The 24,883-nt window shown below is 40.2% G+C and overlaps 1 protein-coding gene across 2 annotated transcripts in view; it reads left to right on the top strand.

Annotated features, from left to right (window-relative positions):
• The first annotated feature begins 11,631 nt into the window (after window positions 1–11,631).
• The window catches only part of CCDC91 (coiled-coil domain containing 91), a 96,105-nt gene continuing 82,853 nt past the window's right edge, over window positions 11,632–24,883 (top strand). The window contains exon 1 of one of the 2 annotated variants that reach the window (XM_050324578.1): window positions 11,632–11,784. The gene's annotated coding sequence lies outside the window, so the exon portion shown is untranslated. The remainder of the gene's footprint in view (window positions 11,785–24,883) is intronic. The other variant, XM_050324577.1, reaches the window with a different exon arrangement.

Raw genomic sequence — 24,883 nt, forward strand, 5'->3', positions numbered from 1 at the left:
ACACATCCACTGACAGCATAAAACGGGTTCAGAAAAGGGAGCTGCAATTCAGATTTGTCTTAAAACGTTTCACAAACAGCCTGATTATTTTGTCTTCCAGGAGAAACAAAAAGCTAAATGTGCCATGTACAAAACTGAATGAAATTCAGTGTGCTTCTAGAATGAACTTGAAATCCTAGTAGTTATATATAATGACTCATAACCATGTTTTGACAGTGTTTTTCTCCTTTGCTGCTCCCTGAAAGACTTGCTGAAGCAATCAAGGAAAGCAATTACACATGAATAATGTTAAATGCAATACGAGTAACAGTATAGTTCTTTTTAGTATAATAGCATTTCCCTTCCCAAAAAAAACAAAAAAAGAACTTATTTTACTACTCTTACAGCAGGATATTTTGTTATCTACTTTAATTAGGCTCAAAACCCCTGGAGTTTTCTTAGAGAATGGTCTAATAATATAAAATACCTTTATTATGGCACACCCATACCCACATATCAAATGTTTCCTTTTCTGTCCATCTATGAGAATAGCACACCTTAAAAGTAATTTGTAAGGGAAACATACCTAACAGTAAATAAATATTTTGAACTGTAGGTAGGTATAATCATTATTACAGCACGGTGTTATTTGCTGCTAAACCCCTGATAGTTCAGCTTGAGCAGGGCAGCATAATCAGCTGATCACTAATTAATCATTATTAGTGATATCTGAGTTCCATGCTGGTAAGACAAACCTCTTATAGAAAAACAGCAGTCCTATTATCACTACCTACCATTTGCTTGTCCTACAAATATCTTACCCTATTTATAAGACTTACGTGGAGGAAGAGCATCTTTTGAAAGATTGTGGGCAGGATATTTGCTCTTCTGTAAAGAGAAAGGACTCTTTCAACTACACAGATCTGAAAAAAAAAAAAAAGGAGTTAAATTATAGAGATATATATAGATAGATAGATCTATATATAAAATACAGAATATAAATAATTTGAAGAATTTCCAGTTTCAGCAGAGTAAGATTAACACCCATTTCTGGAAACTATTTGTAATTTCCCACTAAAAACCCTGCCTTTGACAGTTTTCTGGAAATGTTCATGGTATGACTATCATAACTTGATAATGCCCCTCCTTTCAAAGCCCTGACTGCCACTGCCAATCTTTCACAGCCAGGCACTGTCTACACATGATTCATTAGGGTTTTCCTCTCTTATTTCATATTTGCTTCACAAAAGAATCATAACTGGCAGTGTTGAGGTAGTCTCAACATTTGTTTCAAAAGAATGTGCTTAATGAATGTGCTTTTTTGAAAAAAAAAAAAAAAGTAAATTTTGACTTCAGTCAAACCTCAGGATATTTATTGGAGTAAAGCCAAAACCAACCCACCCTAAACAAAGTGGAATCCATGAGAATGAATCCCTTCCCAAAACTAAGAACAGGTCTGGTCCTGTGTTCCTGGAGCTGGATAGATTCTATCAGTACCACGTAATTACTCCCATGGCTTCTCACAATACCTGCTAAAACAAAGCAGTTAGATCTGAAACGTGTCAGTGGACTTCGGAATGACGGTCATCTCCCAAATAAAGGGAGTTTTCTGGGGCATAAACTTTCCTGTTTCCTCGGGACACATCTGCACTGCCACACGTGCACGACCTCAAGCTTAAAATTCAGTTCCTGCAACGCCTTTATTGTCCACGAGTTAATGCACGTTCAGACTCAGCTTTAGCATTTACCACCGTGCTCACTGGCAGGGAAACTCCATGCTGGGGAAGGAGCAAGAACAAAGGACTGGGGATCTGGTTGATGATTCAGCTCTATTGTTAGAGAAGGTAACGGGCATGGCTGAATTAATTTGTTCCTCCACAACCGTATCAGTTTGCCATGCCCTTCCACCATGACTCAGTGTCAACATAATCCCAGTGTCCTGTTAAAAATCTCCCAGGCATGAAACACAATTTTTGCTCCCTGAGGGACTTTATATGATCTCATAGTTATTACATGCAACGGGTTAGTAAACAACAATATACAAGTGAACTTCATGGGCCTAGGAGGAAAATAACATTTCTGGAAATATTTAAAGGAACAAAAAGGTTTCCTTCTAACAAAACTCTAACCAGCAAACAAAGCAAGCCACAGAGGGAATATAATTCTGATCTGGATGGATGAGGAGAATACAAGATTAAAAAACCCTAAGAATTCATATTTGCACATATGGAACCCCAACCTCAGCTGGCCCTGCAGGGACACACTTGCCTGCTCCATGGAAGGCAGACTGGATTTAATCTACATGATGTAATTCTTGAACACCTGGGGTTCACTTGCATGACTGCAAGTGAACTAGACAGGTTAGGCCACATCCTCCACGATGCATTCAAGGTGTGAGTCCACAGGGCATCTGCCCCTCAACAAGAGGTGGATTTGGGAAACCCCAGTGCCACAGCTGTGTATCTCACACGTGCTTCAGCTGCACACCATGGCTAAAGGTCTTACAGATCAAATCTTGCTGGCTACAAAGGCATGATGTAGATGTTTACAGTGGCGAGCACAGACGGAAGATCTGTCACAAAAGGTGACAGCAGCACATAGGGAATAACTGGCAAGTCCAAGATCTTACTGTGAACATTCTCCAGTTAGTTAGACTCTAGGATGAGTCTAAACGAAATCTGTGGGGTCAGTCTGTGCACAACTCCAGAGGCTGCACCTTTGCAGATCTTTCATATCTCTGTGAAACGCAGAAGTAAAGACGTGTTAGAATGGTAAGGTACGAGGCAATAGATATCATAGTGTAGAAAACAGGCATTTAAACAGCTATCTGGTAAAAATCCCTATCTTACATGCATTTGTTAGTTTCCTTGACATGACTGAAAATGAATTCTCTATAAAGCTAGTCAGAATACCATTATTAAATAAAAGCCATCACAAAGTAAACCTGAGTGAAGAGTGAAGAGAAAATCGGCATAGAATAGGAAGTCACGTTTTGCTTTCTGAAGAGGTGTGTAAAGTATGTAGAAAACTGCTTATAATAATGTTACCAGAATTTTAAAATGTACAGGCATGCTTAATAGTGTGAATTAGGTTTATCCACACCATGCCTGTGGAATGTGAAAAGCTAGGTGGTGTCAAGTCTTACAGCCTGTGGGGTCAATCTTGCCCCTAGACACACATGGATGTGTCATTTATCTGCTCCAATTCCAGCCAACACTTGCTGATTTTAGAAAGTATGTGCACAAAACTGTGGGCAAGACTGAACAGTGACTTTCCAAATTGAAGTTTCTTCATACAAATGCAAACACTTTTTGCAATCTGATTCTAATTAACAATAGAGTCATTCATTCATTCTCTAACAAATGAGCAGAAATCCCCTTCCTTTAGCAATACATAGACATTTGATAGTAACAAAGTATTTGAGGTGATTATGTGTTACAAGATCTGATTCTGTTGTAAGACCCAAGTCCTGTTTCCATCCCAGCACAGGCCACAAAAACACTGTTCTGTATTACTTGCTTAGGGGCACTGGAAGAAGAAATCTTGCACACACAGCTGCAAAGAGAGCAGTGGAGCCATTCTGTCACAACGAAGAAAACTTCAGGGTTGTCCTATTATTTAGCCCATAATCTACACAGCATAAAAGTACCTGCTGTGCATCAGCAGTAGCACCTAGCACAGTTTTGTTATTTTTTTTATGGTCTGAGATCACTATAACATGAACCTTCCCAGTGATTTCATAAGTCCCAATTAATAAAATCAGATTTGTGCCCCTCAAGCTACTGGCAACACTCTTTCTAATATGCAGTTGGCCTCTTCCCCCACAAGAGCCTACTGTTGGCTTGTGTTCAATCTGTTGTCCAGCAGAACTCCCAGGACTTCTCCAGCACAACTGCTTCTCTCAGACTCCTCAAGAATAGAGGCAAGAGGAGCAGAACCATGAGAGAACAAATCTCATCAAGAGGGGCTGAGGGAGCTGGATATATACACGGATATTACACAATACTTCTCAGTTATTTGTGGGTTTTTTTTCCAAAATTAGTATCTTACAATGGTACTTGTAGTGTATAAATTAACTTTTCAAAATTAGTAATGTTTAGTAGAATGTCAGTTCCCTGTTCTACCTAACAGAAGTCCTATTTGTAAACAAATATGCAATCTGGAAAAGAAGGTCAATAAGTGCCTGATTTCTCAATGTTTAAGAAAGACTGTGTTTTATCTACATTATTTAAATGTAAATCAAAGTTCTCTCCCTCATACACAGCAACTCACAACAAATCAGAAAATCTTCGGTTTTGGAATTAATGTTTTTGCTTTCTCCACTCATGCAAGTAATATACTGGTGTGATATTCCATTATAACATGCTAATAAATAATGTTATTTTTAATGTACATTGTACACTAAAATGTGGATAAATGGATTAAGGTCGAAATTCTCCTGAGTAATTTTGCAAGTATTCATCTAATTTTTTCAACATGTGGACACATTTCTTAATACATATTTTCAAAAAGACAGATGTTTCCTCTACTTTAAAAGTTTAATAATACTTTGTGTAACTGAGAAATGCAAATTTTGGATCTATGCATAAGTTATTTCAAGAACATCTTGTAATCACAAGGATTGAGGATCACATGGTTGCACAGAGAAAAAAAATTTATGCAAAACATTTGCTATGTGCCTGGCATGATTTTTCTGTATCAGACAGTAATATTAAAGATAATAACTATTTGAGATCTTCACAATTTTTTTTCCTTCCCTAATGAAACAAAACTACATTGGTTACATAAGTTCTTGGCTAAACCACTTCAGTTAGCGGCATTAAAGCTGATTAATTAATTTATTCAGGATTAAAAAAAGAAATGTATTTGTCCATTGCTACATTTCCACTACCTGCACTGAAGGTGTTTTACAAGTGGTCAACCAGCAGAGATGACTGATTGCCTCTAATTCCAGAAACAGACCAAGAAACAGACCATTCTCCCTAAACTTTAACGTGAAGAGACAGAAAAAATACATCTTCATTCAGGAAACAGGAACGGAACAGAAATATGCACGTTCCTTTTAGCCATTTCAGACTCCATCTTTGGCTGTATCTGAACATGGACACGACATTCCTTCAGGGCTCCCAGCCAGTGCAAGTGCCTGGCACTGCTGGATGACTCCTGCAGAATGGAATGGTCAGTCCCTCTGACTGCTGGCGGAAGGAATGTCATTCCCTGTGTCAGAGCTGTCCAACAGTGACCTGCTGACAAAGTCCAGGTCTCAGAAATGCATCCACACTTTCTAAAAAGATAACTAATTGAGGATTTTTTTTTTTTTTTTTGTTGCAGGAACCTTTCTGGCTGTTTGCCTGCGTCTGTCTCAAATACAAGCAATTCAAAAGGTGATTATAAATAACTCCAGGATTGTGAAGAGGCTGCTCTGAAGATTTTAAGGTGAGATAGTTAGGAACTTTCTTGGAGTAATTTTTGGACTTCATATGCCATACAATTAGGTCTTACTGCAAGCTATTTTTAACAGTGGATATACTGAGATACTCATAAGGAATGATATGCTAATATACTGAACAATCTGAAGCAGTACCTGGTTTCAGCAAATTTGGTCAGAGAGGATTCCAGGACTGACTAATGTGGCACTGCATCTGGTTCAACTGCTGTACCAGAGTCATGCCTTGCATGGTAGGACACACAATTCCAAGCAGCTGTTCCAAAACATGAGTATTTGTCCTTCTTTGAGGTGCAGATATGACCTTTTTTACAAAATCCTGTCTTTTAAGCCATCCAGCTCATCCCTTGACTCAGTCATGGGAGCAGTTGCTCACTGGGGTTCTCTGGAAAATTCTGCACCAAGCTTCTAGTTATTTGATCATCCACCTGAGATTCTGAGAGTCAGCTCTGGATTTTCATAGCTTAGAGGGAGCTGTGTCAGCTTCTGTTAAAGGAAGTTCAGGACTGACTGCATGACCTCCTAGATTACCTAAGGTCCATATCAATATTGCTGTTAACAACAGACTTATCATTATACATTTTCTCAATAACTTTATCACAATATTAATAAACAAACCTATCTTTTGAATATCAGTACTCTGAGTAGAGGTACTAAAAGTAAGTGAAGTAGCATGATTTAACTGCTCTCTGATTCCTTGGAGTAGTCTCCACAAAACCAAGTTGATAGGATAAATCCAGTAGTGCCACAAAGCCTGTCCTTTTAATGTATGTATTACAATTTAAAATAAACACAAGAGCTCAAAAACACAGTAAAACAATAGGAAAAGGACCAAAAGCTTTAAGAAAACTTCTGTCCCATTGAATTTGCCTCCTACTGGGCATTAACCCATAACATAGGTTTAACCTGATGTATTTCAGCAGCATTGCAGAGAAGGTACCGATTATGTTACAGATGAAATTACGTTTCAGAGTGATCCGTGCAAGCCTTGAATCCTGAAGTTCTAAGAAAGACAAGTGTGAAAACAGAGTTATTTTCAAATAGCAACACTTTTGTCCACTCAGAAATTATTTGTCTTGGGTAAGGTTCAGAGTTCTCACGCTTGGTGTCGAGAGAATTTATGGACCTGGTTTGTCCACCCTTTGAAATTCCCACAAAACGTGTGTGCAGTAGCCACCAGCTGAAGAACACAGCCCCAGTTCTTGTTGCCCAGGCCTGACCGATTTTAAGTGCTGCAAGTATGCTCATAATGGCTTTAAAAAGGGCCACTTGGACATTTCCCTCGCAGCTTAACCATACTTCCAGCGCTTGCACAGCTTTCTGTGATTAACTAGGTGATTTCTTTGTGCAATATTGTTTACCCTAGAATTTCTACGAACTCAAATATTTATTTATTTTAACTTCAAATAAGGGAAAGTAAAATACTGTAGGAAAATACCACTTGAAGTAAGAGCGCTGTTCATAAATTGCTCTTGCAGATGTAAGCAGAAACTGATTTAAAAAAGTTGCCCTGTGAATCAAAAATCTGTCTTAAACCTTTTTACATGATTTCACAGAGAAGTCTCCAGTGTAGCACTGCTGCTTATACATGCAGTTAACATGCAAATCAATTAAACTTGGAAAAAGGTAGCTGAAAAATAGATCACTGATTGCAAATTCAAAAGTACTTCCATATGATTTAAAAAACAGCAGGATCAAATACTTAAAACAAAAATACTCAACCCAGAAAAACACCAAGTCACCCAGTACAGTGCCTATTTAGATGCACAGAAGCTGTGACAGCTAGAGAAGGTCAGTAAACTCATCATTTCTGCCAATAAACAGATCCTATAAATGGGAAAAAAACCACTTTAGAATGTGGCCTCTGTGTTCTGCTATTGTCATCTAAAAGGAGAATTACATTAGAATAGTTAGGGGAACAAAGGTACCCTATAGAGGGTTTTTGTTTAACAGCAGGACTTTTAAATGTATACTTTTTAGAAAATTTTCTTGAAAGGAAATCGCAATGAGTCCTACACCATGATTTTTCCTACAAAACCCTAAGAGGCAAACATGTGTAGTATGCCTTGATTAGGGCTTTTTAGTGGGCAGAAAAAGGTGGCAGAATTTTTCTAAGCAGGCAGATTGTGGTCTAGCAACAAATATGCTTTTTGCTTTCTTGCCAGGGGTGGTAACACAAGTAAGGACTGATGTAGGTGGCAATGCCAGCAGTGACATTAATAGGGCAGAAATCAGAGATTTAAGGTAATGAAACAGACTCAATTATTCTACACATGATGGCTACTTTCAGTGTTGGCACAGTATTTTCTTCTCCTCTCCAATTTTTTTGAATCTTGCTCCTAATAACAACCACAAGAATGAGAGTAGATTGGTCCTTATTATGGAAATGGTATTTTGGTAAGAAGCTGAACTCGGTCCATTCTTACCTTTGGATCACCAAACAACAGATCATAAAGACTTTAGGTGCTGTAAGCCTTGTTTGTATTTGAAAAAAACCAGTGGTAATCTTTCCTATTAAGAATCTCACTGTCCCGTGTCCCATTGTTTCAGTCTGCTTCAGGATAAGAAAAGTGAGTGCTTCATTTGGCTGTGTTATATCAGCAATTTCCCTCAGTGAGGAAGTCAGCTCTTTAGGTTAATTATGGCATTTAATAGTGGTAAATCAATCCATAACTACTTTATAAATCATGCTTGTTCAGCTGTTTTTCTTATTTCCCTCCCAAGACTTGTAAAAGGCCTCCAGTCCAGGAGCATTAGAACCATTGTTTCCTCTGGAAGACCCCAAAATATGACTGGCTTCATACCCCACAAACTGCTTGTCTGAAGGCAGGTATTACCCACCTATTTATCACCACCCAAAGCTGCCACACGAGGCTGAGTGAATTTCAAAAAAAAGTTTCAGAACTGGCAGGAATCTCTACGAACTTTGCTCTCTAGGAGACATAACAACAACATTCAGCCCAAACGAAGAAGTTTTTTTTGCTCTTTAGATCCCTTCAAACTAATCTGGGTGCAGTGATATGGGGCCTTCTGTTCTTCAGTAATCGAAGGATTATGAGAGGTCTTTTTCATATTTCATAAAGCTCCAGAGGGGAAGGAGCATGGCTTGAAGCTGAGTGCAGCTACCAAACATAAACAATCAATCTTTTGCTAATTGCAACATTCAAGCTGAAGTCGAAATACAAACCTCCCATACAGCTTTTTCTTCCCCATTCCTTCTAAAAGCTGTAAATCAGTTTGCAGTGCGTTTCCTCCTCTTCCTTTTTCTTTGCTTGCTGAATTTACACTTGTTAAAATTGTCAAACTCAGACTTCGAGGAAAGAGTTTGAGAGTGAGAGAGAAAAACGGATTTTTCTGGGTTTTTTTGTTTGTTTTTTTAGTTTTTCAAAATAATGGCCGTGAAGAATCAGTTCTGCTTTGGAAAAATACCCCCAATTTACAGTGATGGTCAGTTCAAATTCAGTGACCCACAATGTTACCAAGAAAATTTTCTAGTTAGTAAGAAAATTTAGGTCTATTTACTTGGGGTGCACTACAGTAGGAAATACTCCCAAAATATAAGGACCATTATCCAGGCAGATTTTTGGGCCTTGAGACAGGTCAGCTGAGGAAAAGTCAAAGTAGATTCACCAGTAGCAGCTTATTTCAAGGGCAACTCTGCAGGGAAGATGATTATCATCAACCACATCACTACATAGACCCCAAAGAAACCAAAAATACAGATATTTAGAAAACTATAGGCTTAAAAAAAACCCCGAACACACACGCACAAAAACCCCACAAAAACAAAACCAAACCAAACCAAACTCAAAACCAAAAACAAACAAAACAACACCAACAACAAAAACAAACCATCAATAGAGGCCCGTGATACAAAAATCTATTTTGTGCAGAAGACATGTTGAAATTGATTTTTGGACAAGCTAAACATTATTGTACATGAAAATCCTTGATATTTTGATCCTTTTTGGAACTGTTTTAGTGTAATAGGGACACTTTGCTCTCATGCTGCTGATACACGAATTAAGGATAGAGTAATTCTGGGTCATCTTTCATTGATACCTATTACCTGTCATTAAAACAGCACTGAAAAGTGTTGAGATACAAAATTAATGCAATTGTTTTAGTGGAAAATCAAAACAGACTTGTTTTCATTTTTTTCGTCACCTACCAAATTCTGACACAGAAAAAGTAAGAAATCTGATAATTGCCACTATAAAACATTAAACTCATAAATAATAAGAAGAACAATAACTGCATGTACTTTTACTTCAAAAATGCATTTACTTTAAAATAGAGAAAATGAGCTGTTTAGATGATGCATCTTGAGGGGATATTTTCCTTTACAAAAGAAAAAAAGTGTAAAGTTTGGTATATTGTATACTAATTCTCACAACCCAAAACACACAGCTTTGTTTTCATTTTATTTTATTATTCATTTATTTATATTGATTTTATTATTGAATATATACTATTATTATTTATTATCTATTTATTATATATTTATTATATATTTTTATTGATTTTTATTTTTATTTTAAAATTAAAATCTGTGTGAAATTGTAATTACCTAATTTAGCTTGGTAAGAGCTACTTTTTCTTGTCTTTTTGCCCAGAAAATGTTTATTCCTTCTGTAAAAACAGTATAGCAAACTCTAAAATAGAAAAGGAACACATTACAGAGTTGAAAAACAGAATACACTGATTATAAACGTAACGTATTTTAGGATTACTGCCTTCAGTAAGAGAAATTTGCATTAATCTGTACAAAGTGAATAATATCTTGATGGTCAAAAAAAGTGAAATCCTCAGTTTAGTGACAAAAACAAGAGCAGAGAGTGTGTTTGAAAACCATCCCAGAAAGAATCTCCTAAAGTTCTGAGAATCTGAATGATCCCTTTCACCATTACAGAAACCAACCAGACAACTCCTGACTAAAACTTTATAAAACATCTTGAATTATTATTAATAATATTATTAATATAAAATATTGAAAAGGTTTTCTTAGTGAGATTTTTTTTCCCCTTTTACAACCAAGAAGAACTTCTACCATCTGGCTGACCTATATAATGGTCTTTAGCTGGGATTATACTTTGGTAAAAGGTTAACTAATGCAGAAGACAAGCCCTTAATTGTTTTTGGTTTCTGAGGATGAATGATTCAGAAAACTCCATTAAACTGTCAAATTCTGTAGTGTCGAGGCACAAGTTTTAGTTCTTTTTTTTTGCATAGCACAGGTTGCCCAGAGAAGCTGTGGATTTCCCATCCCTGGAAGTGGCTGGTGTGATCTTCACTGCCCGGCCTGCTCCTCATTCGTTTCAATATTTCTCAGTACAAGAAAGACATGGAGCTACTGGAGAGGGTCAGCAAAGGGTGACAAAGATGATGAGGGGTCTGGAGCACTACTCTGAGGAGGAGAGACTGCGAGAGCTGGGTCTGGTTAGTCTGAAGACTGACAGGGGATCTCATTAATGCATATAAATATCTCAAAGGCAGGTGCCAAGAGGATGGTGCCAGACTCCCTTCAGTTGTGCCCAGCGACAGGACAAGGAGCAACAGCCATGAACTGAAGCACAAGAAGTTTTATCTCGAGCGCGAGGAAGAACTTCTTTACATCGAGGGTGGCAGAGCACTGATCACCTTCCCGGGAGGGCATGAGTTCCCTCCCTCTGGAGACATTCAAACTCCACCTGGATGCGCTCCCGCGTCACCTGCTCCAGGTGACCCTGCCTTGGCGGGGGGATCTGGACCAGACAATATCCAGAGGGTCCCTTCCGACCCTACGGATTCCGCGATTGTTTTCTAGGACGGCACGGAAGGGAGGCAGCTGGTGCTGCCCGCCGTGTGCCAGGCACCGAGCCTAAGGCCAGGCTGGGTGGAGCAGCCACTGCCCGAGAAAACAAAGGGCAGAGGGGCAAAAGCTCCATCCAGGAGCTCCATCCACGGTCTCCGCGGCTGCCCCGGGAAGGAACAAGGAGCAGCTGGGATGGCCCCGACCCGTCCCGGGACGAGCAGGCGCTCCCCCCGCCCCGGCGCGGAGCCTGTTCCCGATCTTCAGGAGCTCTCAAAACACGGACACAGAGCCTAGTTTAGGAAAGAGACATCATTTATTCCGCCCGGCGTGCGAGGCGAAGGCTCCCCCCGACCCAACGGCACCGAGGGGTTTAAAAAAGCCGCACCTTTCGCACAATGAAATTCACACGGTCCCGCCTATCCGATGGATACTCCCCGCCTCCTAATGCATATTTATCTGGGTGATGTAATCTTACGCAATGCCCCGAAACACACGGGGCTCTTTCCTTCCTCAAGCAACTCCTGCCGTAGAAGTTATCTGACGACACCAGTTACGTTGGCAGAAGGTGAGAAAACCCATCCCGGGATGGGAGGGGGGGGGGACACACAGAGAATCCATCTGGAAGCGCCGAGGTGGCCCCGGCCGGGGAGGCGGGCGGGGAGCGCATTGAGGATGCACATCCGGGTGAGGAGCGCCGGGAGGGGCCGCGGGCATCGCCCCCGCCGCTTCCACGGGGCTGGGACAGCCGGTTCTCCCGAGGGATCCCCGCCCTGCCCTCCCCCGGGGCTGGGACAGCCGGTTCTCCCGAGGGATCCCCGCCCTGCCCTCCCCCGGGGCTGGGACAGCCGGTTCTCCCGAGGGCTCCCCGCCCTGCCCTCCCCCGGGATGCGGGCGCGGAGCTGGGGGCGGGCAGCGGGCGGGACAGCCCGGCCGGAGAACGCGGGGCGGGGGGTGGTCCCGGCCGGGTCCGGCTTCACCTGCCTCGCCCTTGCCTTCTCCTTGCCTTTTGCTTTCCACCCGCCTGCGCTTCCCATCTCCTGCCTTCGCCTGCCTGACTCCTGCAAGCCTTCCCTGTGCCGCACTCCACCTGCCATCACCTGCTATCCACCTGCCTCCACCTGCCTTCTCCTGCCCTCTCCTGCCACCACCTGCCTCCCCCTGCCTCCACCTGCCTTCTCCTGCCTCCACCTGCTTCCACCTGCCAATACCTGCCTCCACCTGCCTCCACCTGTCATCACCTGCCTTCTCCTGCCTCCACCTGCCAATACCTGCCTCCACCTGCCGTCACCTGCCTCCACCTGCCTTCTCCTGCCTCCACCTGCCATCACCTGCCTCCACCTGTCATCACCTGCCTTCTCCTGCCATCACCTGCCTCCACCTGCCTGACTCCTCCTCCGAGCCCCTCCCTGTACCACAGCACCGATACCCATGTGCAGTGGTGTCTGTTCTTTAGTGATGTGGCTCACGGGTCGCTACAAAAGGGGATTTTAGAAGTAGTTTAGAGGAGCAGCAGCAGGGGCCTGCCTGCCTGCCTTCCCTGCACCACAAAAATTAGTGGTATCCCTGTCAACAGGAAGGAGAACCCTGTGATTAGCTCTCTAGCTCAGAGGTTGGGAAGCCCTGGCTGTGAGTTCTCTGCTTCTTCGCTTTCCAGGACCAAACTTGTGCATGGCCAAGTTTTCAAACGTTTGTCCAGGATCATTAATTGTGGTGAACCATCTAGTCTGATTTTTTTTCAGTGGTGCCTAATATCTGTTACTCCAAGTGGTGTTAGGTGTTGAAGTATTCCTGAAAATCTCTCTGAATCTTCAGGCATCTGAAACACTTTCTATAATTCTGGTCTTTAAAGAGATTAATTTTTGTGGCTTCTGATATGTATGGTAAGGTGGACTGTGTCCTCCTGATACCTCAGCACCTGAGGAGAGCCTTCAGTGGGATACTCTTGAACTCTCACTGCAGCTTTGGTTCTTCTCAGGAGACTACAGTTTATAAGGAATGTTCCTTTCCTATCTCAGCAGTTCCTTTTTGCCTATGAACTGCACATTGTGAATGCATCTTTTGCCACCTCACTGCAGTATTTTAATGTAACTTTGGGTAGTTTTTGTCACAATGCTTGAACACCTCTCTCAGTAGACTTGTTTAATTATTTCTGCTCTCATTGCTTTCTGGTGATTTTGCTTTCTGGCCGTTTTTCTTTCTGCTCTTCAGATTTGGCTCTTCCGTGTACATTTTTTTTTAAATGTGTGACTTTGTTTTGAGTACTTCCCCATCCATGGATTGAATGGCTAAAGTAAATGTTGGTGCTAGTGTTGTACTTCACTGTCAGTTTCTCAGTCCCCAATGGGCTGCTGAGCATTCTCAAACTCAGTTTGCAGGGCAGACAGTGTCTGTTAGGTGCAGACAGAACTGCACCAATAATTCTTTCTGCTGTTAGCCTGAGACATTCCCTCTAACTTAGAGCTGAGAGGGTGTCTTACTGTAGTCGAGTTGAGGAGGTAGATGGATTGTGTACACAACCACGTTGAGACAATGAGCATCAAAATAGGATCTGTCACCTTTGGATATGTTTTTATCCAAATTGTTTACTGATCATTTCTGTAATTAAGTTTAAGGCTTCCTTCAAGGTTAATTCTACCTAGAATTATTGAAAACTGAGCATACCTGGTGACACATTTGCTTCTGTCGTGTTCATACATAAACTTCCTCAAGGGCCTTGAGGGGAAGATGGTTGAGGAGTGTTCAGCTGGAGAAGAGGAGACTGAGGGGAGACCTCACTGCAGTTACAACTTCCTCAGGAGAGGAAGAGAAGGGGCAGGCACTGATCTGTGCCCTGTGGGGAACAGGGACAGGACCCGAGGGAATGGCCAAGAAGTTGTTTCAGGGGAGGGTTAGGTTGGATCTCAGGAAAAGGTTCTTCCCCCAGAGGGTGGTTGGCACTGAACAGGCTGCCCAGGGCAGTGGGCACAGCACCAAGGCTGCCAGAGCTCCAGGAGATCTTGGACAACACTCTCAGGCAAATGGTGGGGTTGTTGGGAATGGTCCTGTGAAGAGCCAGGGGTTGGACTCTGTGATCCTTGTGGGTCCCTTCCAACTCAGATATTCCCTAATTCCGTGATTTGGAGACATTGATCAGTCCCTGTCTCACTAGACCTCTCAATGCAGTTAAAGTTCTTTGTATTAATTACAGACCCCTTCACTGTTTCCTGCATGTCTTTGACACCAGGGACTGTTAGGCCAACTTCAGGTTTCTTTCCAAGTGACACAACTACTGCCAGAGTTGGGTGAAGAATATTGCTGCCTAGACACCCTTGGCTGTTTCTGTGGTGTCAGGCTGATGATAGCTGCACTGATTTGGAGGTGCCAAAGTACAGTTAGGCTGGAAAGCATATTTCTGGTCCAGAGGAACAACCGAACTGCAATCTTAAGGGCAGTAACTGGCGTCCTCCAAATGTTGACAGAACTGCTGAGACATCTAAGTAGGGTGTCTATCTGAGTGGTTGGCTGGGTTCCTCCTGGCTTACTGAAAACCCAACTTCCAGGAAAGCTTGCAACACCAAATGGAAAAAAAGTTTGTGGTGTGATGGGAACAAGCTTTTTGTGAATCTTTAAAGTTCACACCACCTTCTTGTCCATGTTCATTTGAGTCCATTCAGGTACACAGGGTTTGTGTCTGATGTGCCTGTGTGTGTTTTGTAATCTGCTGTTGTCTGTTTGTGAAGCGTTTGATGCTTGAATGCCCTTACAAGAAAGTTCTTTCTGCTTATGTAAAATTAACTTTATCATAATAATGAAGGGGAAAAAAAATCTTAAACCGATCTTGATACTTTTTCAGCTATGTTTTTTCTTCTGTGTTGGGCTTTTCCCCCAGCACACTTGAGGTTTCAGGCTGCAGATTAAATTTTAAGTCATGCAGACTAAATCCACATTTAAGTGCAGTGTAAGTGGCAGATTACCTAAGTGTTTCAGGGTAACTTTCAGACACTGTATTTTATCATATTACCCTTCATTACTTTGTTACTTTGGTATTTATAATCCTAAGAATGCACCAGAAGTTCAGAGTGCAGGGGTTGTTTTTCTGTTTTGGCTCTCTCATACTTCTAAAGACTTCAGATGTATGTGGAAATAACCCCTGCTTGTGTTGGTAAAAGTAAATACCTTAAATTTGAGGGATGGATTTAGCTTTCCTGATAAGTCCTATTGCAACCCCAGTCTCACCTTATCCCTTTGCATCCCTTGAGCAAAGGTACCTGCTCTCCAGACCTGAGTCTCCAGAAGTGGTGCTGCTTTTACAGATGAGAATTAAATGAATTCTGAGGGTTCTGTCCAATCTTTCAATGAAACCACTAAAAACGTAAATTCCATTATAGGGTAGGCCAGAAGAAGCAGAATTACCCGTAAATTTCTTTCTGAGCAATCACAGAGGACTTTCTGAGTTAAGAAAAAAGTGAATTGAGTTGTTTTACTTTACGTGTACAAGTGGTGATGGATATTTCTGAAGGCGTTTTTGGGGATGTCATTTTCACTGAACTCTTCTGCAGTTTTCCAGCAGCTGGATGTGGCATCTGTGTCTGCCTTAAGTTTGGTTGCATACATGAGGCTAATATTTCCTGTGATCACATCGTTACAGACACTGCCCAGTAAACTTTCCAGTCCTTTGAATCAGAGCTAGATAAATGGGTGTAATATTTATAAAGCCATTTGGAATCCTTTGTTTGTTTTAGGGAAATAAATAATAATAAATTAAAAAACCCATAAATAAATAAAAATAAATAATAACACGATTATGCTAGTTTAAGGGGTGGTTCCAAATTCTGACTTTTGCTTCTATTTATCTTTCCTTTGGATTATAAGGCTGTAGCAGATGTGTACAGGACAAAGCAATCTGTACAGAAAGGTGGATTGCTTGTAATCCATGGAATACAGTTGGAACCTGGGACTAAGGGCTGACAGTATTTAAAACTATTTTCTTTGGAGAGGAAGGATATAGGGGTGCAAGCAAAGGTACAAAGCATTCAGACTCTAATTATTCCAGTAGTAATTGTAGCCTTGGATCTGTTGTTAGAGCTGTTGATTTTACTCCAACAAAGGGCTTAAAAAGGGGTTAGTGTACTGTGTTTTCTTCTAGAAAAGCAGTTCACAGTGGCATTACTATCAGTGTTTGAACATGCTGACTGATTGTGTTTCAGTTCTTGTACCTATTGAAGGATTGTACTCTGCTCATGAAGTCTTTGCATTCTTGAGAGCTCTTGTGTGACAGCATAGCCATACCAAGGCACTGTAGCCTTCTAATCTGAATAAAAGCAGAAAAATACACAATTTGCAGTCATCTCTTTCAAGTAGCAATAAATGTGTGTGAAAGCATGAATATTATGAGCTGAAAGGCATGTCCTGTGAGGAGCAGCCCAGGGCTCTGGGTTCGTCCAGTCTGGAGAAAGGGAGGCTCAGGGGTGCCCTCCTTGCTCTCCACATCTTCCTGAGGCCGAAAAACGGGGAAAGGCAGTGCTGGTCTCTTCTCCAGGACATGCAGTGACAGGATGCGTGGGAACGGCTCAAAGCTGCCTCGGGGGAGTTTTAGGCTGAACATTAGGAAGCATTTCTGTGCTGAGAGGGTGGCCAGACACTGGGACAGGCTTCCAGAGAGGTGGTCAATGCCCCAGGCCTGTCAGTGCTCCAGAGGCGTTTGGACAATGCCCTTCATGTGCTCTTAACTTTTGCTGAGCCCTGGAGGGCTCGGGCAGTTGGACCAGACGATTGTTGTGAGTCCCTTCTTGCTGTAATTACTCTGCTCTATGAACACCCCGGAGAAGAGATGCAGCTGTGGGTGAGGATACTGATTAAGTATGAGCTGAAAGGGTTGACAGATACTTGCTCTAAGCTATTTCCAAGAAAATAGCTGCTCTAGAAGTACTTGCTGCTGCACATGTCCTTTTGGGCAAACGGAGCGAGGGCAGAAGAGATGTGGAAGAAGGTGGGCAGGTTTAGAGATGCTTCAGGTGTTGTTACACACCTAGAATAGGCACTTGCTTTCTGGGAAACCCTCATTAATCCCTGCTGAGTGTTTTTTGCTACATACAAGGGGTTTTCTCTGTTGGGAACAGCTACTTTTAAAGTTCTGGAAACTCTTGGGGTTTTTTTCTCCCACACAAATACATTCTGAGATAAGGTGACATCATTTTAGAAATGGGTTGTGGAGTCCCCCAGAGTCAGTAGTTGTTTCCTGAGGCTCTGGATTTCAGTTTTCAGTTTGTTATTGTAGAATATGCACTTTCTGTCAGTGCTCCCAGTAGGCTTTGCTAATGTGTTTATGTGTCATTAATGTTACTAGTAATGAAGTTATAAAATGTTAAAACAAAAAAATGTAAATATTTTATTATTTTTATTAAATTTTATATTTTTTTTAACTAAAAGTAAAAAAAAAAAATTAAAACTGTTTCGTCAATTGACTGTCTTTTTCAAACTTACAGGACCACTCATTTTATAGAGAAGCAGAAGCAGGATATGGACTGTAATTTGCATTTAACTGCCTGTGGAGATACAAGAAAGCATTAGTAGGATCATATCATCATTGAGGAAAAGCTGAGAGAGTTGGGATTGTTCAGCTTGGAGAAGAGAAGCTTTGGGGTGACCTAATTGTGGCCTTCCAGGACCTGAAGGGAGCCCACAAGGAAGATGGAGAGAGACTATTTCCAAGAGCCTGGAGTGCCAGGACATGGGGAATGGCTTCAAACTGACAGAGAGCAGGGTTAGATTGGATATCAGGGAGAAATTGTTCCCTGGGAGGGTGGGCAGGCCCTGGCACAGGTTGTCCAGAGAAGCTGTGGCTGCCCCATCCCTGTGAGTGTCCAAGACCAGGTTGGATGGGGCTCTGAGCACCCTGGGACTAGTGGAAGGTGTCCCTGCCCATGGCAGGGGGTTGGAACTGGATGATCTTTAAGGTCCCTTCCAACCCAAGCCATTCTGTGATTCCATGACTGAAGTTATTCTAAGAGACTTTGTTTCTTAAGTTTATTTCCTTTTCTATTTTTGATGCTCATCAAGTTTTTATAATATGGTTGTAATGAAAATGTTCACAATGTTAAAAACTGGATATATGTTGCTTCAGAAGGTATAAATATCTCTCAATCAAATAGAAGTTCTTCTTTTTAATGGAATAGAATAAATCATTTGCTGTTGGTTAAATATAAAGAAAATTGTTAAATGTAAAGAAAATAGTTAAATATAAGTTAAGAAAAAATATTTTATGCATAAGCTGAGAACAGATTATATTATGATTTTATAATTTCCAGATTGGGCTGTATCTGTTGTTGAGACAGTTCTTTATTTTCTTGTCAGGATGCACCTTTTGTCTTGTTTGGTTCATTAGCCCTTGTTTGGAACACCTGGATTTCAGAAAGGCAGTGTTTTTACCTCAGATCTTTGAAAGGCAGTTTTCATTCCTTTTCCACATTAGGTTTGCAATGACTGTGTGAGTAGCAGTAAAAAAATGGAAAGGATTTGATCTCTGGTGTGGTAGGAATCTGTGGCCAGTGACAGTCCTGTTATGAAAATGCCAGTCTTCTGTGTGGCAAGGAAAAACTTTCTATGCTTCACTTCTAGGGGAATTACAGACTGACTTTAGAGAAGTGTTTGCTAAGATGAATTTAGAAAATATGCTCACTACTGACAGCTTATTTTTTTGTTATGGCTTTTTCAGTAAGATAAAGATCCTGTGTCATCCAACAGGGATCAAGGAAAAGAGTAAGGACAGTTGGTACCCCTCTGAAATGTGTTTTATGCCTTCCTATCCTCCAAGCAGCAGCAATCTTCGGGTTTGGTTAATGGTGGCTACTCTTAAATCAACTGCAAGAAGCGAATATAATTCCCAACAGTGAAGCAGGTTGCTTAACTTCACCTTGGAAGTCGTTTTAACATTCAAAAACCAAACTGAACAAACCCCATTCATCTGAGAAGCAGAAACCAACCATCCCTTGTAGCAACTCATAAACAGTTTGCACCAAACCTACAAGGTTATGAAAGGATTCTCTGTAACAATGTTACTAGCCTTAAAATTAGAATGGCTTAAGTTATTTTTTTTATTTTTTTTTTTAAATTTTTTTTGTCTCCTTCCTCGGGGTTTTTATTTGATTGAAGTAATTCAGCATAAAATTTGAAGACTCAAAATACAAAACTTCCAAAGATTTGGAGATGGTTTTGTGACGCCAGGTTGTTGCAGAGAGCTGAGGGACCAAATTTGAACTTCAGATGGGGGACATAAAAATAGTACTTATTCATGGCTAGTCAATTCTTTTCTCTTCCAGGCCAGCAAAAAGGCAGCTTTTTATACAGCAGAAAAGAGCACTGACTGTGATTTTCTGTTAATATCTCTGAAAACCCTCTGAGATAATTTGTGCCTAGAGGTTATTTAGTGGTCACTCATGTGGCAGCGAGTCCTTAACTCAGTTTGCAGTGGAAAACTTAGATTAAGGTGCAGGACTCCTAAACCAAAACTGGAGTGTTTTGAACATTGATTCAGAAGCCCAGATTAACAATATACTTTTGAAATTGCCTTGATGTCTACGTAAATATGTATGGATCTCCTTGGTAAGTAAAAATAAATGCTCCATTCACACTTAAGCCATTCCTGTTCTGCTTTCTGTTAGGGGTCCTATGGAATGGGGTTTTTTTTTTTTGATGTTTCAGAGCCAAAGAAGACAGTAAACAAGTTTTATGCTGTGCTTGTTCCTAATTGTATTTCCTTTTGTTTTTGCTCCAGTGTAATGTCTTGCACAGAATTGGCTGTTTGGTAAATAAGAAAGGTGGGTTTGAACCATGATGCCAAACATGAGAGGGCCTTTTATTTAGAAGAGTTATTTGGCTGTAAAGTAGTTTCAAAGACAACAAATTTGTGAGGAGAAGAACAAGAAAGAACCATCTTTTCTTATTTTAATTACAGCTGATGTCTTCATAGAACGAGGGACACTAATAAGTATATTTAAAAAACATAATTAGAAAAGGTTTGATCTGTTTGAAACCTGTCATCTGATACCATGAAGACATTTTGTTGCTGACAAAGCTTTCTGTGCATGCTCTAGATTTTGAACTTCTGTTAGCTTGTAAATAAGTAAATGTAAGTCCATTCTGTGTCTCCCTAAGGTTTCTGAATAAGGTGAACAAAGGTAAAAGCTATCCAATATTCTGTGCATTGTGGCCAAAACTTGGTCTTGTAGTTCTTTACAGTTGAATTTTCTTTTCCTCATTAAATTCTTTGCCAGAACACACCGCTAGAATTGATTTATTTTTATCTTGAGGTGGGCTCGAGAGAAATACTGGAATTGTATTACTTTGGGTTTGATTTAGTATCCATTTATATTAAATACCTGCATTTTTACTTAAACGTCTTTCATTTATTGCAGAACACAGGACAGGGATGTTTGGGATTTTTTTAAATTTCTGAGGAAAAGAGACCTACAGTCAACTTCTTTGTGCTGGGCTTGCTTTTCTCAAAACTTTAACAACACTTTACTATGTTACCGTTCCTCAGCTTAGTGTGTGTGTGTATAGAGAGAAATAAACTGGAAATCCTGTCTCTGAGGATTGGAATTTCGTGTAGTTTTAGATGGAAAACAAAATATTTTAGCATACATTTGCCAGTTGAGCTTTTAAAAGGACTTTCCACGGGGTGCAACTTCTGAAATAGTATAATAATGAGAAACTGAGTTTAGAAACACTTTTGTTTAATCCACTTAGCAATGATTCCTGCGGGAATTTAGTATTGTGAATGATAAAATGAGGTGTTTATACTCCAGGATCAGGTTAATTTTATCATTAGAAAATAAAAATCAGTTTCTGTTTTAGGATTTCTGGGAATACATTTTTTCTAGTTATTGGATGCTTACAGCCATATAACTTTATTGATATTGAAGGTACCTGAGATTTGATAGAGTTACCCTTATAAATGAATTCATGAACTGCCTTTAATGTTTATAAAGAGGCCTGACTTGCCCTTTATTGGGACTGAAAGAGCAATATTGGTTTAAGAATCACCTTTTCTTTGAAAGGATAAGAGACAGCAATTAATGTGCTCGAAAAATTCAAAAACGTAGGCAAATTACATTTGTTTTTTGGAAACCATTAAATTTAAATTGACTGTGTGCCCTGAAGACTTTGCTATACATGGATCTTTTTTGTTTTAATATCTAAAAGTAAGTGCATACTTCTCTCTTAAAAAATATATATATATACATGTGCAAAAATAGAAATATATGTATATATATGTTACCCTAGTGCTATGTCCACAGTTGAATAAAGTTAGAAGTTGACTTTTTGGGGTTTGGTTTGTGGTTGTTTTTTTTGTTGTTGTTGTTTTAGTTTGGATTTGTTTGTGGTTTTTTACTTTTATTGTTATAGCAAGCGGAAATTATGTGGTATAAATGCTTAGTATTTTCAGTGCACCCTTTTAGGAGTAACCCACCTTTGTCCTGCATTTGAAAGGGGCCAAGGTAAAACACTGTTAGAAATGAACTTATCAATAAAAGGTTTCAAAATGTTTTTACAAGGTTAAAGATATTGACCTGCTAGGTTGCCATAATGTATTCCAGAGTGTGTTTAGGAAGGATTTAGAAGGTTAATTTGCCTAGTTCTTGGTTTTTGTGTAGAATACAAACTAACTTCCAGGGCTTCTGATTGTCATTATTCTGAACCAGGATTTCAGAGATTGTTGATCTGGACTTGATTAATTATAAGTATTGCCTGGCTGTGCATAACAGAAATGTTTAATTCCAGTTGAATTCAGACTACTTCCTGAGGGTTTTTTGGAGGTGTATGGAGAGAAGGCTTTGTGAGGGAAGGGGGTTTTCCTCCAAAGCACAATATATTTGAATTGTATCAGCTTCATCAGAATTCCCACAGCAGTTTATGTACATTTTGTAAAAATGTGTTTCTCTGGAAGTAAAAAGATCTTTGTGATATAGGAAACTTAATGAGGGCCATTAGAGAAATTTAAAAAGTAGTTTTGTGTGTGATTATTTTATTAACGAAGCAGAAAACTAGCCTTTCTGTGCTCTGGTCACAAGAAACCAATAATGGTGAAGACTGAAGACCTCAGGAAGGACTCTACATAAAATCTTGAGTTCATGAAGTCATTAGAGTTGTCTTGACAAAGTGTCTGTAGACACTGCAAAAATAGAAATATGCTGAATAATACCATATTTTATAAGATATTATTTGAACTCATCTAGAAGGAAGAAGCTGGCATTTTCTAAGTAGGTGATTCTTAAAGTTGTGAGAAGTGACAAAAAATCATGGGCTAAAATTTAAAAAAGATCCTCAGTCAAGGAGTGCATTCGTTACTCTAATTACTTATGTCAGTAGGTAACCCTCTGGAATTGAACCCTTATTTGTCTTGTTAGAGATTTTATTTTGTTTCTTTGCCCTGGCCACGGGTCGATCTCAGTGACCAAAACGCTGGAAGCCAAAGTATACAAACCTTTCCTCTGTTCAGCCTTGAAGCTGAAAATGTGTGCTAAAAGCACCACTGTGACACTTGCAGAGCCTTTGCTGCTGGGTGACAGCGAGGGTTACCCAGGGAATCCCCCCTGTGGTCCAGGGGTTGTGGTCTGGTGTGGGGAGATTCCCACCTCAGGAAATACTCAGGAGTCACCCTCGGCAATTATTGCTGAATCACAGGCAGAGCAAGCATTTCAGACGATGGCCTGGGGCTCACACCTGACTGTTGGTGCAATAAAAACACGTCTCTCCCAGTTTGTATTCATTCCTTCCCAAGCAGAATTCCACGCCGTGCGTTTGGTGGTTTCACACGTGCACAGATTTCACAGAACGTGGAAGTGAAGTGGGCTTGGGATCTGCACTTTATTGGGTTTTTTTTCCTGATTTAAGCACTGTTTAAAAAAAAGGCAGAAGTGTTTGCTGAAGAAGAGCGCCCTCGAATTCTAAACCACAAATTTTTGTGGCATTGGTTTTGAAGATTATCTTAATGCCAGTTTTTGTGGAATTTCTGAGATTTTTTTTTTTGTTGTATTCATTCAGTACTTTTCAGACAAGAATATTATTTGTAATAATTATTTTTATTCTAATTTCTTTAATAAAGGCTATATACAGCTAAGGAAAAAGGTGTATTTATTAGTGTTTGATCATATACCATGGTTCTTTGTCCTTCTAAAAAAGGCTTTTTAAAATAACAGTGGAAAGGCAGTTAGAGAAGTCTTAGAGGTTGCATAAGATGGTTTTGTTACATGAAACTGATACAGAGGCTTTTGCTGGTACTGTTTTGCTACTTACAACACTGGTATGTAAAAGTAGAGTTAAATTAATTCAAAATTATTGATGGTTCTATGGGTGGTTCTATAACCTCATAGGATGTAGAATCTTACATGCTTCTTACAGGTTCTGGATCTTTTGGTCCAAGGGGTGTGTCTTCAGAAAAGGACTAATTGGTAAAAAAAAAATGTTGTTATTGGTTTTTGTTTGTTTAGTTGGTTGATTTTTGGTTTTGTTTTGGTTTTTTTTGTTTGTTTGTTTTGCTTTGTTTTTTTAATGTCAGGTTGGGTTATGTAAGGTGTCCTGAGGTGCTTTCCAAACTAAATTTATTCTGTGGTCCCTTGAATGTTGTATTGGTTTATTTGGGCTGTGAAAGAAAATTAGTTACAAAGGGCCAGACTTTAATTTTTCTTAAAAGTAGCGGAGCTTTCAGTTGAATCAATTGGAATGTGAGCAACTACTGCTGTAAAAGAGTTGGATTTGCATCTGCTTTCTTTGATTTTATTAGCATGCTCTACATTCATGTTCTAGTCTTTCTTGGGCTGTATAACCTTTGGGATATGTGTATGCTGTAATTAAAATTTTCTAATTAATGGCTTAATAGCTGTTACAAGTTTTTAATGTGCCAAGTGCTTATCCTGCCACTGTGATTGATGCAGATCAGGAGGAAGGTCTGCATCAGCTGGGTAAAAAGCAGAAAGTTTGTGTCTGTCTTAGCATTTCTAAGAGGTGCTTGGAGTTTTGGTGGGAGACCCATGAGGAAAAGTGCATGTTGAGCTGGTTAGAACTTTGTGAAACAGAAATTTATCATCTGTTCTGCTCTTTATCACAGGGGTGTTGCCAGTATACACGCTTCCTACATCACCACTATTTTATTTTATTTCATTTCATTTTTGTTTGGTTTCATTTTATTTTACTTCATTTCATTTTATTGGTTTTTTTGGGGTGTTTTTCTTTAATCTCATACTTATCTTGGGTAGACTTTTTGGAGCCTGCAGTTTCAGCCAGAGATTTATTCTTCAAATGCTGTGGTCTATGTCATGTCCAGTGAAGAAACAGCTAATAAGCCTCTCCCAGACTGAACACTTGGAATGAAGTATTTAATAAGGATGAACTTGGAAGTAAAAGTGATAAGTTGTCATAGGTAGGGGTTGCCCACCCAGGGGCTTTGCCAGAAATGCAGATGCAGCAGCCCCACCCTCAGCCAGCTCCACACACACTGTTCTGACAAAACCAACAGCAGTATGCCCTGGAGGTTGTTCCTTTAAAATGTCCAAAATTCTGCATGTAAAGTTTGCTTCAGACTCAAACTTACAGGCCAGGTGGTGCAGCATTCAGCTGATTGTACCTGGAAAAATCACTTCTCTTGGTTACCCAGACAGATTCACATTTGATTATCAGGTGATAGA

The sequence above is a fragment of the Myiozetetes cayanensis genome, unplaced genomic scaffold, assembly GCF_022539395.1.
Source record: "Myiozetetes cayanensis isolate MyiCay16 unplaced genomic scaffold, myiCay2020 scf3, whole genome shotgun sequence".
NCBI classification, from domain to species: Eukaryota; Metazoa; Chordata; class Aves; order Passeriformes; family Tyrannidae; genus Myiozetetes; species Myiozetetes cayanensis.